General features: G+C 38.9%; 1 protein-coding gene across 2 annotated transcripts in view; it reads left to right on the plus strand.

Annotated features, from left to right (window-relative positions):
• The window catches only part of SNX9 (sorting nexin 9), a 60,699-nt gene that overhangs the window by 251 nt on the left and 47,119 nt on the right, over positions 1-13,329 (plus strand). The window lies entirely within an intron of this gene.

The raw sequence follows: 13,329 nt of genomic DNA on the forward strand, positions 1-13,329 counted from the left end.
CGGCCGCGGGAGGGAGGGAGCGCCGCTCTCGGGCCTCGCCGCCGCTGCCCGGCCCCTGGTCGGGGCTCGGCGGGGCAGCGGCGACTCCGGGGCGGGGGAAAGTTGTTTTTCTGCTGTGTTTGTGCCCCGCCGTCCCCACGCCTCGGCGGAACGACCGTAGGGCCGAAGAGCCGCCGGAGGCCGAGTGTGCTGCTCCTGCAGCCCGGGCGCCCCTGCCCCGCTTCCACCGAGCCCGGCGAGTGGCGGGGCGGTGGGAGAGGCCTCGGCCACCCGCGGGCCCCGCCGCCCCGTCCCGGCACCGGCTGCCCCGGCCCGCTCGCCCCCCGCGCCCCCGGCGCGTCAGGGCAGCTGATGCTGACCCCCTCGGTGGCATCCCGGGCTGGCTGTGCTGGGTCTCTGGTGGAGTCCAGAGTCCGCACTGTGCGACCTCTTAATAGTAAGCTCTGATTTTACACAAGAAAAAAAAAAAGACAGGAAGTTAAATTGTTCAGTTCTTCAACAGTATCTGCTACTAATGCAACTGTCAAAATTAGCCCATCCTATCTGAAAATATCTAAATAAACAATATTTGTTTACTATATTGGTTGATGAAAGCACCTCGGCTTGTGTAGGTGTGAGTTAACATCCACCAGCAGCTCATCTGTGACTTGTCTAAATATCTCAGGAAGACTTTTTTGGTATTTGAAGTATTACTTTGAGTCACCTGATTCCATTAGTGTGGCCAGCTGTTTAAAAAACTTCCTTTTACTGAGGCGGTTCTCATACAGTGTACTACTTGTGTTGCAGTTCTCAGTGCTGAAGAAATTCCACATCTTTAACGTGTCAGATTTAATGTATAAGTAGCTGTCTCTGTAACCATGTAAGCTGATGGTGGCTCATGTTTTAATGAACTTTTTCAGAAGAACAGAGAACTTAATTTTAGGATTCAAAATCACTTAGGCAATTTAAAAATACAGTGAATATAGTCAATATAGTGAAATTTATGTTCCTTTTGAGCTTTTAGAATATTGTTGATAGATTTGGTTTTAACATTGGTGGGTTCCACTAATTTATGGGATGTGTGTATGAGTAATTTTTAATCAATCTTGTAGGTAGCAAGAAAATTACTTCTGGTGTGCATATACTACATAATACACAGTATGTTAGGCAGATACTGTACTAAACCAGTTTACTGTTTCTCTGCACGCTTTGAGGTGCAGTATCCTCATGGGATCCTGTGTTCTGTGCCGAACACGTGATCCATTTTATTCATACATTTGGAAACATTCACTTTGCTTTTCTTTAAATATTTTTGAGACATTGTGGTCCCAGATGGAAGGGCGTATAATTTCTGACTTCCTAACCTGGACTGGCTTGAAATCAGATGGTGCAGTTTTTTTCATTCTACACATTGCAAGATATGGTAATGTACTTTAACTTGAAGGCTAAAATTGGTAAGTGGTAGTCAGTAAAGAGTTGGTATTTTATTGTTATTATTTTCTTATGCTGAAACTGAGAGCAGTACTGAAGAGCTTACTTAATTTTCTGTGAGCTCTACTCGGGAGATGGGTCTCTCTCTGCAAACTGCCCTGTTTTGGATTGTAATTTGTTCACGTTGTGCGAACGTCAGCTGTAGTAATGGTTACATTGTTTTTTTGAGCAGTGTAAGGGCTGAAAAAACAGTTTTTAGGAGCTCGGCCAACAAGCTAGTCATCATTTCATTTCAAAAGTAAATTTTGTTATTTAAATTGTAAACAAACTTCTCACTTTCTGCTTCTGCGCCTTCAGATTTGCATCTTTTTGGAAGAAATATGCAAAGTGTATTTGTATTTTACACAAAATATTAACAAAACTGAACTGTAGGTAGTTGTCTGTAGTATAAATTTTTTGAACTTTAATGGTGTAAAATCCTATATAGCTGATAAGGGTGACTGACAGTCTGGCCTGGCCTGTGCTGTATGGGCTGTTAGCGTTTCCTGTATTAATTCCTGTTTAAACTAGAATATATTTTCCAAGGAAGGCTGGGGGCAAATTCAGTCTTGATTTGAATGCTTTCAATGATGGAAAATCCAGTCTGTCTTTTTTTTTTTTTTTAACATCAACTCTCCTAGTGTTAATGCTTCTTTATTTTGAATCTGAACTTGCCCAGCTTCTGTTTTCAGCTTTATCATTTTCTCTACAATATTTACAAATGCTTGAATCTAGGTGTTAGATTTTGTGAGGATGGAGGATGCAAACAGGGATTTCTTCCATAGCTAGTTTGTAGTCCTTGGCCAGTTTTCTTGCTCCCACTTTGATAAACAGCAATTAAATTCCTAGAGTTTTTCTGTATGAAGACATGGTCTACAGTTGTGTAATGGGCCATTCAAAATCAGTGCGTTTCTTATTGAAACAATAAAAGCTTTTAGGGGAAAGGACTACTATTTTCATACCAAGAAGCCTTTACTGATGCTTTCCTAGCATATTTGTTAGCTGGCAATTGGTAGGGAGTCTTTTGTCAAAACAGGTTGGGGTGGCTGTAGGCCTCAAGCACTCTGAAGGCTGTGCAGGCTGTGTCTGATGCTGTGAGCTAAACTAGCAGTGGCCATTGCTCCTTCTCCTTTCTTGCTCCTCATCTCATGGTGTATGTACATCCCAGGAGTCTACTCCAACACTTGTCAGGCCTGTTTTTAAGCTACAGTAAGTTGCTGAAATAGCAAAAAAAATTACTGAATGGAAGCAGCGGAGCCATTCCTCCAGTTCTAGGGAGTTGCAGTAGTTGAAAGTTTGCTCAGAGCTGATATGGAAGATTGGGTGGGGTGGTATATTTGGGAGGGGGAGACTTTCACGAGGAAGGGTGGAAATATACCTGGGAAATGGAGGATCTGAGGCTTCTGGAGGCCGTTCTTTTGTTGGCTAGGTCCTTACTGTAGGTTGGCAGTGGATTTTGTGGTTTGCTCAAGGTTACATGCTCTAAAAACTGAAACAAGTGTTAAACCCTATCAAAATAAGAAAAAAAGAAGATTGTTTAGGAGACTTCCAAAGTTTTGCAGTCATTTAACTGAACCCGACTTCAGAGGTAAAGCAATTTCACGTCCACATTTAAGAACCGATGCTTTAAGCTAGATACTTTTATTTTCGATGCTTCCTTCAGAAACAGAGTTAATCTTACTAATTCTTATTTTTTAACTGTGTCACAAATGATTCCAGAAAGTGCCTGAACCTAAAAAATTTTCAAAACTTGGTCACAAGGAAGATGCAGTTTTGTAAATGTCTTTCTGTCATAGTTGCTTACAAAAGCCACAGATGAGATTGTCATTCTTCTATTTGTTCTTCTGTGATTTCTTTGGCCTTTCCTATTCTTTCCCCACTGGAGTTTGCCAAGTCCCAGCTTTACTCATGCCCTTTCTTTTGTTTTTGAGCTTCATTGAATAGGGAGAGGTAGAAATGTCAGGGAGCAGTATGCTGGTTTTCAAACAACATTCTCCCTACCTTAGCCTATTTTTAAACTTATTTATTATTTTAGCATGTAGGCGAGTCCTTTTCTTGAAAAGGCTGATTTTTAGCCATTTGTTAAGCCCTGATTTCAGAAGGAAGTGATGTTATTGAGAGAACTGGATAGGCTATGGGCAAGACAGTTCTTCTAGAACCTGTGCTGCTAACATGTGGTGAGAGTTTTAATTTAGAAGTTGAAACTAGGAGCTGATTTATTGCAGTAACATCATTGATGTTGGTGACATTGGTTTCCCAAGAGAGGTATTTCATAAGGCAGCTGTTGATAAGCTTCATGAAGTTAGGCCCCTCTTATTGTCAGTACCAACAGTTTTTTCTTTATAACTTTAGGGGCACTTATATTCCACCATTATGTTCTTGATTGTTCGATGGTTTGTCTACTTTGAGGACTCATTTATCTGGTTCTGGTTTTAGGACGGGGCCCTTTTTTATGGGAGATGAAAGCTTAGACTGAAAATTCTGTTCTTTAAAGAAGATACAATGTAACAGTACTTCTAAAACAAGGAAATGCTGTTCAAGACTTTCTGTCCATCTAATCATGTTGGATTTTCTCTTGTGAATATCACTGGCCAGGTATAGTTGAATTCATCATGGTTCTTGCAGTTGTGGTGAGGGAAGGTCATGATTTACATATGAAAATTTCAGGTAGGGAATGGTAATAGCACATTAGACTTAAGGATTATTATCCTTAAGTGTGTATTCTTCCTTTCATCTTTCTTTTTCATTCTCCATTGCTCTCTAAGCAGTGTAAGGCTTCCCAAAGAGGTCCCACATTTTCCATTATACCATCACAAATCTGTATGTTTTCATTGAGTTGGTCAGAAACAATTCTTCGTTCTGATTTGCGCTGGGAAGTGAAGCACCCCTCTGTGCTAAACCCTCCAAAACACCCGGACTTTGTGTTCTGTTAATCTACATTTTGTATTTTCCTAACTTTGGAAGTAGACTCCTCTCGCAAATCCATCTTAAGGGAAGATTCAGTTAATAAATCTTAACACATCTGTGAGTTGGGATGATCCTCTAGTATGCAGATCACGTCATAATCCATTCAACATGTTCCATTATCTAATTCAGCAAAACAAGACATAAAGAAAAAATGAGATCACAGTTGATCTATATATGTAGGATGTGATGGAACAAAATTAGTTAGGTGAAGTAACAATTTTGATTTCATGGTCTAATCATGTGAAATGTTGTTTGGGTTTTTTAGGCAATTATTAAGTAGATGTGGGGATACTTCCTAGGGCTTTTTAGATTATTTTGGTTTGGTGGTTTGTTTTTTAAGGGGCAATGAGATAGCTAGAGAAGGTGAAAATGTTTGGTAATGCAGATTGGCCACAGATTCCTGACCTATTGGAGGAGTCAGATGTTAGGATGAACGTGAGAACCGATATGGTCTTATTTTATGAAGACACAGGTTTTCTGTTCTTTTGTCTTTCTGTCAGGCCTTATGCTCTTTTAAAGGTTCAGTGATATGTGGTTTGTGTTACATTGCAACAATTACGAGTTCAAGGTTTCTCATTTCTGTGCTGGAAAGCTGGGGAGCTGGTAAGACTCTGTGTGATGCTGGGCTTGAGTAATGATTCCTCTGACTCAGTTTTTCAAAGTTATTTTGAGCACCTAGGCATTGAGTCATCAGAGACTCATTACCAGAGGTCATCATTTAAAAGCATGATTACAGCAGCTAAAGAGAAGGAAGTCTGGTATCAGATGTCATAAGCTACATCTGGTTTATAGATTCAGGGTTTCAGATTTTCACTCTGGCAGAATTTCTCTGTATATTGATTTTATTTCAGCAATAAGTCTTTACAGTTAACTGTAGTTTCATAAAAAAGTTTATTTTATTCCATTCTTTCAAGGTTTTCCTGTGAATTATCTTCCTCCTCAGATTTTCAGGTCTTGAAAAAACTCTTAGAAGAGTGTATGGATATTCAATAAACTCCTCCTTATTTGATTAGGGCATCTGCCAAATTTCAGAGTTTACAGAGATCACCAAGGTAAAAATCATTTGAGAATTTTGCGATTTCAAATATGTGGGCTCCCTCCTGTATTAAATTTACGAGCAATTGCAACATTGATGATGTTGGAAGCAGTCTTGCAAAACATTTTAAAAGCAGGTAATAGAGAAGAGACTGTAAATAGTGGGAGTGATTTGTTTCAACCAGCCCTGCAGTAGGACAGACGGGCATTTAGATATCTAGAATTATTTTAAGTAAATAGCTATTGCAGTGTTCAGCATTTAAAGCTAAACCTCTTCTATTTCAAGGCATGTTTCACAATTGCATTTGCATCCAAACTCACTTGACACTTCTTGGAGGGCTGAAAATCAGAGCTTGTGCATTTATTTTCTTTAGTTGTATTGCTGCTTTCTCAGCAGTTTATGATTGGAAAGGAGCTTCCCAAGTAACAGAAAGTTCAAACAACAGAGCAATCTTGTAGTAGTCCAAGAAGCAAAATTCAAGTGCTACTGAAGAGAAAAAAAAAAAAGCATATTGCTTACTGGAAAATTTAATTTAAACTCAGAGCCTTATCATTTTTTTTCCAAAACAGTCTTTATCTTTGAGCTTCATATGAATAAGAAGCCTCTGGGAAAAAAAAAAGAAAAAAGACATTTAAGACCAGAATCATTTAACTTTGATAGATAGTCATCTGTGAGACCCATAGTAAGGGGAGAAGGGCACAAGGGACAGCTCTTCTTGTAGGGAGCTGCCATTATGCAGCCTGACCCAGCTGTTGTGTAGTTGTGAGGAGGCATTCAGGACATGGCAAGGTATGAAGGGCACATGAGCTGTCCTGGGCACTGCTGGTAACAGGGTGTGTGCTCATCGAAGTGTGCTGGGTAAAGTCAAACCAGTGACTCTGTGTGTGAACTTCTTTTTTTGTGGGTAAAAGCTCTATTTCCTCCTGTATTTTGGAGCAGCTCTTCCCCCAGGTCCTGCCCCTTAAAGGAAGCCACTATACAGGAGGGGTTTCCAATGTGCAAAATAGGTGGCTGGAAGGAGGAGGAGGTGGTGAGAAGGTAGGCAGTGCAGTTTGTGGGAGGTCTCTGGGGAGTCCCAGCAAAACAGCTGCTTCTGGGGACAGGCAGCCATGTCTGGCCTGGGGTTTCTGCAAGTGGGACATGCCCAGGTGAAATCATTCAGTCTCACTCTTGTAAAACAGTGGGACTGATGTACAACTGGTTGATGGGTGTTCTTTCTTACTACTTGTCATTGAGTTACTGACTTCTGCTCTGAGCTGCCATCTGCTCCTCCTTGGCAAGGGAACTGTTGTGCTTTTATTTTGTATATTCATATGGTATCTCTGTTTAAACACAGTAGGTTTTGGACTTGCTTTTGCTTTTCCCAGCCTTCTGAAACTGCAGTTCTCAATGTTCAGAGCAAAAATAAGTTGTCATCTCAATTCAAACGAAGTGTTTGCTTTCCTGGTTGATAGAACAAAATGGCTAATTTTAAAGATCAGCCATAAAAATTGTCTTAGAATAGCTTTAAGCTGTTTCTCCCTTCTGTATGAGGATTTTTTTTTCCACTACAGTGATTATATAAGTGGTTTCCAGAAGAAAGACTATTGATATAAGACTATTACATTTATTGTTTCTTCTAGTTCTGATTTAAATTCAAGTATTGCCTGGAGAGCCTATACAATTCATCTTTCTGCAGCAGTAAGGCAATGACTGATGAGGTGCTTCACTTCACCCTATACCTTCATCAGATTTGAGAGTGAAGCTTAAATATTTTATTTCCTCCACTGCATTAGTCCTGTTTTGGCGGGTCAGGGTTTAATTCAGTAACTGAATATTGCAATTACATAAGATAATATAATGTAATTAGTGCTTACCTAGTTACAGCACAGTTCTTTCAGCAGGATTGTAATTTCCTTCCTTAATTGCCCTATATTTTTCTTCTGAAAATTATTGCTTGTGGAATACAAAATTAAGCATCTTCCTTGTTGCAAATAACTAGACCACAGTCTTGGAAGTTTGTATGAAGGTTGTTGAATTACATTTTTTTTATCAACAGCTCTGTCACATTCTGTCAAGCTGCCAAATTTTCTAGTAATTCATGAGGAAGCAGAAGTTCTAACTTTTTTTTCAGACTTTTTTGATGCTTTCTGTCACTGTAAACATTGCTGGTACAAGAAAAGTTTGTGAGGTGTCCTGTCAAACTTTAAATGTTGCATGACTTAATCCAGTTCTGTCATTCATTATCTCATTATCTCTCTTTTTTGTTTTGTTTTGGTTTTTTTATGCATCTGTCCAGGCATTGTTTTTTTTTTTTTTTTTTTTTCTTCTTTGTCTTAAAGTGGGATAGGCCTACACTGGTAGTGTGCACATTGCATTAAATTGCAGATCATTAATGTCCAGTTCATGTGCTGGGTATTCTCTGGCCAGGTCTAATGACTGAGCTTTGCTTATTTGAGCTGCCATTTATCATGAAATGAAATTTGTAACTTTACTGGGTCTTGTACTTTTCTACGCTGCCAATAGAAAAGCCTAAAATAGCTGTAGGCTTGGATACTTTAGAACCCCAAAAATGTGAACCTTGCCCATTTCTAGAATAAAGAAGCTTCATCTGATAAAATGGTAATGCATTTATGTTGGTGTAACAGTTTCCTTACTTGCGTTCATAAACTATAAGTAAACATAGGCTTTCACATAACAGTGCTTCTAATAAGAGCTAAGAGATAAAAAAACATTAGTATATTGATTAATGTTGGTTACTCAAGTGACAGAGAATTTAGCAGAATTCCATGTGGAGAGTTCATCCTGCGGCGTTTCAGATTCCTTCCCAGCTGCTTTCAGGGAGTGTGCTATTGAGCATGTGTTTTCCTATTAATATTTACCAGTGCTTGGGACTTCAGAGTAGTACAGCTATTCCATTCTGTATTTTATGGATGAAGTTTTATTTGAAGTAGCATCATTTTAACGTGCACTTAGTTTGCTTTGCCGAGTATTCGTTTGCTTATACTGTGCATGTGGTGTATTGAGATGCACAATGTATAATAGTGTGCTGAGTCTGAAAGGGCTTGAAGTTCACTAGATAACCTTCGCAAAACTTTGTCCCTCTCCAATTATTCGGATAATTACTAATTTTTTCTGATTTCTGGTCTCGTAGAGGCAGCACTATTGTGTGACTACAAGCTGTCTTAATGAGTAGGTCACAATGTGGCGATTTTTCTGGTGAATGCTGCTGGATTTTTCTGAAACCTTCACATCTTACTGGCTTTGTTCTTTGGGGACAGAACTGTGAGGGTGCAATACCGATGGCTTTAAAGTTTCAGGCAAATATCAGGGGACTTGGCACAGCAGGCTTCTGAAACATGCCATTAAGTATTGGTTCAGCAAACAGTTGCAAGTGTTGCAGTTTGATTTCAGAGACTCGGTAATGATAAATCTAGGCAGCGATTTTAATCACACTTGAAATAAATGCATCCTGCCTAACATCCGTAAATACAAACCCATGCTGTACTTACTGCAGTTATTACTTGCTGTAGTCGTGGTGAAACTGGAGTTAATGTTCTCAAATTTGAAATTGTTGAGTCCCCAGTTTGTCTGAGGATCTGGAAAAGGTTGGTATTCAGAAAGGAAAACATGGGGAAGTCTGGGCACTTGGAGCAGTGCAGTAAATTGATTCTGAAAAAGATCTGATATCACTGGAGCTCCTCACTCATGGTAGAAGTTTTGCAGTACATTTTTAACTGAAAACTGGTTTATAAGTAATATTTTAAACAAGAAAAAAGCTTTTTAGGTGCTTAACCCAACTGAAAGCTCAGATATGATTCAGGGGAGTATCTGAGTCAGTATTTGGAAATATCTCTAAATCACATGAGTGTCTTGAATGTATTTCTGCAACTGAATTTCCCTTGCTTCAGTGTTGCTTGGGTGCATGGAGATTCTGTTCTTGGGTCTGAAAATACCCCATAAATAAGTCAGTATGAACACACCAAAAGGTAACCAAGCACCTCTTTTAATAGTGCATGATAGTTATTCTGAAAATATCAGAATTTGAATGCTGCTTTTTTAACCCACTGAACTGCTTATAGATAAATCTCAGACTTTAACATTTTAAAGCGCTGTTGTAAATCTGGAAAACATTGCAGTTTCTCTCTGCTTTTTTTCATGCTCTGTGGCATCTACCCACCTGAGTTATAACTGCATGGAAAGAAGCTATAATTTGCTTTAACACCTTAAGATTTTAAGATCTGTTATATTCTAAGACTTTTAAGAGATCTTAGTCATATAACCATTTTGGACCTCATTCTGCATCAATGACTTTTAGTCCCATATGCTTGAGCTGAACAAGAGGCCTCCTGTGTAGGAATTCACTTGAATGCAAGTTCTTGACATGCATTCTGCCTGTAGTGGTGGCCAGGAGACATTTCAGTGGGCTTTGGGGTGTACTGATGTTTGCTTACAGGTAGACAGCTATAAAGAAGGTCATGTTCTGTGAATTAAAAATAAAATGTGTAACAAAAAATGAGTGGGACTAGCTTGAACAGAGTTCAGGTGGTCCTTCATGACCAAAAAATTATTTTCAGCCAGACAGCGAAGTCCTGTGTGGTAGAGCTAATCTGTCCTCACTGAGGAAAGCCCAAGTTGCTGAAGAGGCTAGTAAGCTATTGTGTTTATTACTACAGAAAACATTTCCAAGTCTCTTTAACACTTGAAAACTTGCCTAGACACTTCTTTCTTACACAAAATCATACAGAAATGGTTTCAAGATACGCTTATTACACTTTCATTCTAGAAGTGCCAGTAGTTTAAACCACATGCATGTTGGTGGGAATTGGGTATTGCCTTGCTGTCCCTTACCCTATAAAGGCTTCAGACTTTGTATTTTGTACTTTTTGGAAACTCTTCATGTTTTGTTATCAATTCCAAGATGAGATAGGCCTTTTAATCCAGTGTGAATACTTAATTAAATACCTGCCTGAAATACTGTAGGCACGTGCAGCTTCTGAGGCTGAAGAGATCTCCTTGTTCTGCATCTGTCTGCAAGCATGTTTTACTAGCAGGAAGAAGTGATGCAAGTCCTTGTTTCTTAGCTTTTTGTCTGTGTTTAATTTCTAATGTGCTTATAGTCAGTATGGTTGACTTCAAATTATTAGCTGCAGGCTAGTGAGCTTATTTTTGAGTTGAAAAATTGCTCAGAGGAAAGTGAGCCAGCAGGTCAAGAGACATTTTTAATGTGAATTTGTAGAGTGATGTGAGGATCCAGCAGTTACAGCTGGTGAGGGAACTTGGAATAATGATACCTGGATATTGTGATCTCTCTTCATCCAGAAGTGGAGTTCTTTACTGAACTTAGTTTCACTTTTTGGATGAGTTTGCTTTCAATTCTGATGTTGCTGAAAGCAGAACACAGTTGTATTGAAAAGAAATTTAATACTAAAGGGAGGTTTTAAATAAACAAGTAAATTCTATGTTTTGCTTATTGTTTAATTAAATCATAGTATAAAATGTTCCAGTTTCTTCAGACTAGTTTTCTAGGCAGATGTTGAGCACATACACAAGAAGTGATGTCTAGCACTATACAAGCAATATACATTTTCTCCAGTTGCTCTGTATTAGTTAAAAAGATAAAATTGGTGTCTCTTCTTCATAATAATAGATCTTTATCACTTAACTGGCAGTTTCTAGTATAATGTATAATCTCTTGAATTCCCAAGGTACTGTTTCTGTAGAAGTCTGTCTTAGAAGACAGTGTCCCTAGTGTCCTCTTATGCTTCTATTGTCATTTTTCAATTTGTTTCTTGTCTCTTAAGAAAGCCTGTGAGAGGAACATGTAGGCATTTCTTTACCATAGGCAGAACAAAGAGTAGCTGCCTCTCCAGGCTGAGAGTCATAGGCACTTGAAGAGCCACTTGTTATTTCTGCATAGGCTGTCCAAATGCACACTTTGCCTTGCAGTCTGATAGAGTGTGTTTGAGGGACTAAAATGAAAAGGCATTTTTTGTCAAATCATAGCCCCAGCTGTTTCCTTTATTAGTGGTTTAAATGTTTTTTATACTTTCAAGGCCAGGCTGGATGGAGCTTTGAGCAGCCTGGTCTAGTGGAAGGTGTCCCTACCCATGGTAGGGTGGTTGGAAAAAGATGATCTTTAAGGTCCATCTAACCCAAACCATTCTGTGATTCTGTGATTCAGTGTTGCAGATGATGCAGTGAAAATCTCTTCAGACTTGGAGTACTTAGCTTTTGAACAAGCTTAGATTTCAGGATAAAGGGTAGGGAAATGATTAAGTCTGCCTGTTAGCCACTGTTGGAAGAAAGCTGGTGTCCTCAGTCCTCTTGAGATGGGAAAGATGTGAGGGGCTCCTGCCTGTATTCCTGTATTTATACTGTTTTTCTGGACATTTTGGACACCAGCTCTTTTAGACTTCTTGCAGTATTCTTTATGATATCCACAGTGGAACTTAGCATGTGTTTTGACCTGTGGAGAGTTTTTTCAAAGATGCATTGATTAAAACATGGCAATTTAAGTAGTCCGTTTGTGAATGGTGAGACAAAACAATGGCTAAGCTGTCATTTAGATACATGCCTACCCGATGTCTTCCCTGGACCTTCACTGGTGCAGTGAAGACAGCAAGGGGTTTAATGCTTCTGCTTCAGCTGATAACAAGTCAGATGTTTTGCACTTGTTCTAGGCAGTAAAATACCTAAAAACCAGTAGTTTTTTACAAACAGTAATCAGAGGGCAAATTGCTGTGAAAGATCAAACAGTACAGAAAAAAAAAGCAAAAATAATTTTAAGTTAATTGCCTGTTGTTTGCAGAGTATTGTCACTTTTTAAATTAAATGCTTCATTTTGAACCTTTTTTTTGGATGTAATCAAAAGATACTGCCAATTTCTGACCTGGTGTGTTTGCAGCTAGGTTTTTGGTTTTGTTATTTTCTTTCTGCTTTCTCAATTTCTCTGATCCTGAGATCCCAACCTGTATCCCAGGTATGCTATTTCTGTTTTGTTCTTTTAGAACTGCCCTTGAGAATGAATATTTTATTTCTAAAAACAGTATTTGTGGGTAAAAGTTATTCTGAAAAAAACCTAATACAAGAAACCTCACAAAAATGTATTAAAAAACCAAAACCAAACCCACATCTAAATAACCTATAGAAGAGAACTAATAAAACAAAGTCTGGGAAGAAAGATATGCATTTTCCTCTTCTGTGCTTCCAGCTGGGATCAACATACTGCTTATCACTATTTCACAAGCACTGGATTTCAAAGGCTTATGCTTACTAGACCTACTCAAGAATATATGTATTAACTGAAGCAGTTTTGTAGCAAACTGTTCTGACGTTTATTCATAACAGATGTGTTACTGGAGTTACTTGAGGTGACCAAAAGCCCTTTGTTGTTTATCCCAGCTGAAAGCTTAAGCTGCTATCCTAGAAGAAAAGTTCATCTTCTTACTGACACAGCCATTTAAAATTTAAGGACTTAACTTGTTTAGAGCCAATGCTAATGATTAACTTTTCTTTATTTTTAAATTTTTTTAAATTTTGTTTTTGACATTCTGCCAGGATTCCCAAATTATGTTTTCTGCTCTTCCAGTGGATGCAGATTTCAGAGTAACCTGCACTTTTCTGCCTCATATACTTCCCAAAATACAGAAATATGGAATTTGATCCTCTTTCTGTGAATATGGGAACTGCTGCCACCAACATAAAGTGTTGCCATCCTGCTGCTGTGATACAGCAGTTGTATTTGTGACAGTGGCACAAAGCAATTGAAACCTGTGAATCCCTGTCTCTTGACAAGAGCAGTGCAGGGTGGTTGAAGCACTGAACTGCTGAAGTGCTAACTGTGAAGAGGAATGTGTGCAGTTATGGGCGTTTCATGCTATGAAACTTCTGTAGAT

Source organism: Corvus moneduloides, chromosome 3, assembly GCF_009650955.1.
Source record: "Corvus moneduloides isolate bCorMon1 chromosome 3, bCorMon1.pri, whole genome shotgun sequence".
Taxonomy (NCBI): domain Eukaryota; kingdom Metazoa; phylum Chordata; class Aves; order Passeriformes; family Corvidae; genus Corvus; species Corvus moneduloides.